Source organism: Vulpes vulpes, chromosome 14, assembly GCF_048418805.1.
Source record: "Vulpes vulpes isolate BD-2025 chromosome 14, VulVul3, whole genome shotgun sequence".
NCBI classification, from domain to species: Eukaryota; Metazoa; Chordata; class Mammalia; order Carnivora; family Canidae; genus Vulpes; species Vulpes vulpes.
Genome location: NC_132793.1, coordinates 25,275,115 through 25,281,114, shown reverse-complemented (window position 1 = coordinate 25,281,114; position 6,000 = coordinate 25,275,115).

Genomic DNA, 6,000 nt, shown 5'->3' with positions numbered 1-6,000 from the left:
CTAAAAATGCATGCTTACTTAGTTTAAGAGCAATAGGCGAAGGGTTAATCAGATCCTGTAGCACTATATTTCAGACAGACCAGTCCCTAAAAAGGTGTTCAGAGGCTGGGCTGGAAACTTAATCACCATCTAAATGGATGCTCTCTAGAATCATTATTTCATGGTTGAGAAAGATACTGTAAATCACAGATGGGTGCTGTAACTCAAGGCTTAAAAAGACAGGCTAGCCTGAGAACCCAACTGCCTGCTGTCTGCGGTCCTTTCTAACTCCCAGATTCTTAATTCAGTGCCTTAGAACAAATATTATAAATTTAAATGCCCACTAGGGGTAGGAAGTTAGCAGAAATTAGTAAGTGGGCTCCAGTTAAGAGAAATACAACATCCAAGTTCAATTTCAATTTTAGGGATACAATAAAGAATGGCGGGCACTGTGGCAAATCAGACATTATATGCCTCATCTGAAGAGGGCAGTCCCTCTTTGGCTTCAGCGGACTGTAGCCATTTGAGAAGGTGGGTCCAATCTTATCTGATTTCTGTATCTTAAACAGGACCTGGAAGTTTGGGTTTTTATGTAAAGTTACCTATTTCTTAAATTTGAAAATATACTGTAAAACTCTAAAAGACTGTCCTAGCAAAAGAAAACACACCTGTGGGCCTCTTTTGGCCTGAGACCTGCCAGTTGGCAACCACTATGTTAGAACATGGTTTCTAAGAGGAAGTGCCTTCTATGTGCCTTAAATCAAGTCACAATGAATGTGAAAGCCACCATCTGTTGGGGAGGCGCTAGCTGCCCAACTGCTGAAAGGTTGTCCTCCAGCCCATCTCTATCTTTCATTTATTGAATCTTCACAACAACTCTCTTTTACATATTATACAGGAGAAATGCAGAGAGGTTATGTAAGTTGGACAAGGTCGCACAGCCAGGAAGTAGGGCATGGCGTGGGGAGGCAAATCATCTGTTTCAATAGTTTTTAACTATTATGGTAATTTGAGTTACTGATGCCAAGTGCTTAGACTAATCTCTGGAGTGGAAAAAACATTTTGTACCATTAGCTATAATGTTGTTATTTTAAATGTCCCTGTTCCCCTTCCCAGTCTGCTCTCTTCAGTGACAAAATTCATGCTGAAACGGACTCTGCAGAACTCCTTACCTAACAAGGTAAGTTTGGCAAAGTGGGCCCAACAGACCCTGCAGATCAGCTGGAGGTACAGAGGAACAACCAAGGTAGAGAGAGGGAGCTCATGCAATATAGTTTTATCCCTGGACCCTCCTGCCTCCCAGAACTTTGCTGCCCTGTTCTCTGTCTGGGTCCCTGATGCTGGGGGGAAGGAGGGCAGAAAGGGACATTTACTGAGGGACTAATGTGTGCCAAGTAGTTTTCACCTATGAAAGAGAGAGATTTGTGTTTACAAAAAGCTCTGATAAAATCATTCCACTGTACATGGCCAGTCAGAGGCTGGGCTGGGCTGGGCTGGAAGGGTGGCCCAAGTCCCCCGTCACAGGGACCTCTGCTCATCTGTATTTCAGCTGTGTCCAGTAGTCCAATTCTGGTTCTACATCATCAATCAATAGTTGAGCATTCTGAAAAGTAAGATGTGCTATGGGCCTGAGCATTACTCTCTTGCTGGAACATTGAGGTAGTCACCCCACCCACTCCTGCTTTCTCCCCTTCATGACTTCCAGAGATATTTTTCTGAACCACACCTCTGATCAGAATCTTCTGTAGCTTCCCATTACCGGGTGGATCAAATTCAATCCCCCAAAGCTGGCAGTCAAGGTCTTTCCTGCAACTGCTCCAGGGAGCTGATCTCAGACATCCCATATACTCCAGGCCCTTTTGATACATCATAGCTCTGCTTTAAATGACTTCTTACACCCTCCATCTGCCTGGAAAAATCCCACACCCCTTCAAGGTGTGATTCTAATGGTTTATTCTCCTCAAAGCCTTTCCAGATCTCTCCGGGTAGAATGACTTCCTCCTCAGGACTGCCACGACATTGTGCACACCTATCCAGCATGCTCATCATATTGTGTAGTAATTGTTGGTTTCCTCCACTAGAACAGAAGTTCTTTGAGGGGAAGGACTCTATTGTAGTCTTTTTTGTGTTTGTCTCATAGTTTCTAGTTGGGGACAGAGTAGGCACTTCATATATACTTTGTTGGAGTATGAACTGGAGATGAAAGGGGGGGAACATGGATGAATGGAACAAAGGACAGAAATATGAATGAATGGTAAAATAGATGAAAACGTGTGAAAGAATGGGTGGGTTGAAGAATGAAAATACAAGGCGATGTGGGCAGAATATGATGGAAAAGAGAATGGAGGAAAGGGAATTTAGGTGTATGGATGAATGGATGAAGAATAGAGGAGAGATAGAAAAAAATGATGAGTGGATATAAGAGAAGTAGGAAAGATGAAGGATGATGGATAGTTGATGGATGGGTGGATGGATGGATGGGTGGATGGACAGATTACTATGTGCCAAGTTAGGAATGTGCCACTCTCTCATCCTGGAAGGTGGTAGGGCTCTGGAGCTACAATGTATTTTTCCAGCAGTTTTGGAATTATTCCCCCTGCTGGATAAGTCTGTGTAAGACAGAGGACAAAGGAAAGACTCATTTCATGAGTCTGCATCTCAGTCAACTTGATCTTTTGTGTTTCCTCTTGTCTTCCTTCCCACTGTCACCTCTGTCCCTCTGTCTCCTTCAGATGTTCACTCCCTTGAATTATTTAGGAGCCTTTACTCTGCTCTCCCCCAAGTGCCACCATTATCTGAGCCTTATTACCACCTGGACTTTCAGATACAAGCAACATTTTCTCTCTTTAGGAATCTTCTGAGATTAGCTATATCTTTGCATCTGAGACTAGCTCATTGGTGGCCCCATCCCATCACTCACTGTGGTTCCTTTGGCCAGACAAATGTGCTACAGTTGCCCTATTAAGAGAGGTGTGTGTGCCATGGTTTTGGAGGCAGGCAGGCTTGGCTGCTGCTTGACTATGCAACCTCAGGCAGATCCCCTTACTTTCCATGCATCAACTTTCTCATCTATCATAGGAGAATGATTATTAGACCAATGTGAAGTGATCATAGATCATCAATTCCAAGACACACATCCCCCCCCCCAACATTGTAACATTTCTGAAATTGGCATATGTCTTAGATTCAGTGGTATGTCATAGTCTAGTTGACAATTTTAAAAAGTTCTTGGTGGCACATTAAACAATATGTGTCTTAATCAATGGTATCTTGATACACATGAAATATAGTATAATGATTAGATGAGAAGATGTCTGGTTATTTGTCCAGCACAGAGTAGGGACTCAAAGCTTATTGGTTTATTTCCCTTTCCCTTTGACTTAAATACTTAAAACAAAAACAGTCAAGTTAGTTACCTGGCATCACAATATGTAGGGTCCATGGTGGAGGAGTGATCCATGATGGGGGAGTGGCCCATGGTGGCCTCTCCTGCATCCTTCCCCTCTGAGCTTCTTCTATGCATGAACATGATCCTGCCAGCACCTCAACTCATGAGAAGTTCTCATTATGAGGAATGTGTTTTGTTCCACAAAGTAGAACCTTCAGGGACTTTGGAAGCTCAGCCCCCATACCTTCTAGCACTCAGGTGTCCAGGGTCAGAGTTGGGAGTCCAGATTTTAGGAACAGCTCTGCCACCAGCTCGTTGTAAGACCTGGGCAAAGCTGTTCACATCTCCAAGTCTCCTTCTCCTTGTCTATAATCCCTATATTGTGAGTTTGTTGAAGGATCAAATGAGAGGCTCAGGGCCTGGCATACAGATGGTGCTCAATTAATGGAGGCTTTCTGGTTTTCCCCAGGACAAACACTTCCCAGCATCTTTCATTAACTGGCTGATTGAAAGTAAGTTTTTCTTCTTATATACATCCCCACTGTCCCTCGACCTCACTGCTTTCTTCAGTGTTGAGCAGTCCTTTCTTGGGGGTTCTGGAAGCATGTGTAAAATCCTGGGGCCATGGAGAGCCCACCTGACACACAGAATCCATATTTTAATCCATAATGACCACTAAAGCTGGATTTTTAGATAGTAATGCCACAGTGACCAGTGTTACAGTGGGGTTCCTGAGACAGCCCACTCCACAGTGATTAGTGTCACACTGGAATTCTAGGGTCTCCTATTCCATTGTGATTTTTGTAGATTTTTCTGAAGTAGCCCATCCATTGTGATCAGTGTTCGAGTGGAGTTTTTGGGATAGCCCATTCCATAATCATCAGCATTAAGGTAGAGCTCCTGAACCAACCTACTCCATAGTGAAGGGTTTTGTCAAGAGAGTCACTCACTCTATAATAGTTAGACCTTCAATAAAATTGCTGAAATTTTCTGCTCCATAACGATCAGCCTTATGGGATTTCTGAGATATCCTTCCCCATTGGCAAGATTACTATGATGTCCCTAAAATATTTCATTATTGCAGTCAATTATTGGGATATCTCATTCCATAGTGGAAGTATTACCATTGAGTTTCTGGGCTAGCTCATTCTCTTGGTATTAAAATGAGGTTGTTCTTAGTATTATGGTTAAGTTTTCAAGCTAACTCACATTATGGTGAAGAGCATTGTGGTGAGATTCCTGAGATATCCCACAGCTCCATTGTGAGAAGCTTTCTAATAAAACCAACTGACTTCAGAGTCTCGGAGGAATTTTGTTTTGTTTTGGTTTTTATCATGTCACTGTGTTTCCAGGCTATTTCCCAAACCTTCTATGTTCTTTGTGGGGAGGGGGAGAGGGCAGTGGACAAAAGAGAGCAGCCCTGGCCAGGCTTCAGAACTATCATCATAGCTTACCTCAGGCCACCTCTGCCTCCTCTAGATTTCTCACCAAGATTGGGTCTCTGGGAAGAGGCAGGCAAGGAGACAAGACCCCCCCCCCTCAAGCAGGAAGGGCAGCCTATAGTCTCCCTGAAGAGCCAGGGGTAGCTTGGCTCATCAGAGAGCCTTCTAGCTGCTTCCCTGGGAGTTCTCCATGATTGTGGTGAAAGCCAGGGAAGATGGCCAAAAAAGAGCCCTGGCCTGGGCATCCAGAGACCTGATTTCAAACCACAGTTCAGCTCCCAGCTCTCCAGGTGACCTTACACCAGTCCTATCCTCTCTCTGGGCCTCTCCTCTCCTCACCTATAAAGTATGCACAGTCTCTAAAGGCCTTTCCCTCAACAAATGAGTGTTGGGAAAATGGAAGAGGACAAGACCAGAGGCCAGAGGGGCCTCTGGAAAAATCATGACTACCATAGGACTGTGGCACAGTGGCATCTTTTCATGTTTCTCTTTGCTGCCAGTTGCAGAAACCCAGCCATCCTCCTATCTCTAGGATCAGCATGGCACCCCTGCCAGGACTATGGTAAGGATGTTTACACCCTGGAGAGTCCCTGTGGAACCCTCTGACCCCATCTTGAGGGACTGTCATCTTGATTCACACACCGATGATCTCCCACAGCCAAGCTGCAAACAGTCCCTTTGTTAGAGCTTGGGTTTGGATAAGCTCAAAACTGGTAAGATGGAGTATCTCTCCAGAAAGGTATTTCAGTGTGGGGCTGGTTAAGCAGAAAAGCTTCTTAAGAACTGAACCACAAAGAGGTGCTATAATAGGGGAAGGCCAGGCTGTGACCATCATGCCCCCGTCAGGGGGTTGTTTCAGGGAGTGGGTGGCCCCTGTTGCAACAGTGAAGGGCACAGGCTTTGGAGTGAGGCAGACCTGAGTTCAAATCCTGCTCTTCCATTGATTCTCTGAACCTCAGCTTCCTCTTCTGCAAAATGGGCGTGAGAATAGCCCGTATCTTACAGGATAATCCTGAGAAAATGCATGAAGAAAGCCTAAGTGCAGAGCCCGGGACAGCGTAGCAAACTGCCACCACCGGGTAACAGTCTAAAAATGATGAAGCAGAGGGGGCAAGTGGGCAAAGATGTGGACACGAACCTCAGGGAGTGTGAGAACGCACAAACCCTCCGCGGCACCCCTGCGCCCCATAG